General features: G+C 34.6%; 1 long non-coding RNA gene across 2 annotated transcripts in view; it reads left to right on the top strand.

Annotated features, from left to right (window-relative positions):
• The window catches only part of LOC110262959, a 4,639-nt gene that overhangs the window by 3,833 nt on the left and 352 nt on the right, over positions 1 to 454 (top strand). Inside the window, exon 4 of one of the 2 annotated variants that reach the window (XR_002347972.1) lies at positions 231 to 305. The exons of the other annotated variant lie outside the window; for it this stretch is intronic. This is a non-coding gene — a long non-coding RNA (uncharacterized LOC110262959). Of the gene's footprint in view, positions 1 to 230; positions 306 to 454 lie in introns of those variants that run through there. 2 annotated transcript variants of the gene reach the window in all.

Below are 454 nucleotides of genomic sequence, written 5' to 3'. Positions count from 1 at the left end.
CTTTTTGAAAGGCTTTTGAGTTTTTGAGAATTGAACGGTTCCTCTTTCAGAAAAGATTTCCGACTTTACTTTCATTGTAAATCGTTGTTTTTGAAAAGAGGCATGAGACGGTTATTAATCACTGGTGCGGTTATCTTCATGTATCCTATTACAGTAATTCCCAAAAACCCTCTATTGAGAACCCTTTCGAGGATGATGTTCTCACCCCCCCTACATTTTTCCCCTTTCAGGATATGGATGCAGAAGTCACGAAGAGTTTATTTATTTGTTGTTGAGATGTTCTGTGTTGCTTTAGGTTATTATTTGTACCCTCGCCTTTATCTTGAGATATTCTGTAAGAGGGATAGGAATTGTATTGACTACTGCTTGTAATATTATGTATATACATATATGTATATATATATGGATGTACTCTTTATGAGTTGTTGTAAGTTGTATGGTATTTATGGATGTA

The sequence above is a fragment of the Arachis ipaensis genome, chromosome B05 (assembly GCF_000816755.2).
Source record: "Arachis ipaensis cultivar K30076 chromosome B05, Araip1.1, whole genome shotgun sequence".
Lineage (NCBI taxonomy): Eukaryota > Viridiplantae > Streptophyta > Magnoliopsida > Fabales > Fabaceae > Arachis > Arachis ipaensis.
The sequence above is the reverse complement of the archived record's forward strand: the minus strand, read 5'-3'. Positions and strand labels throughout refer to the sequence as shown.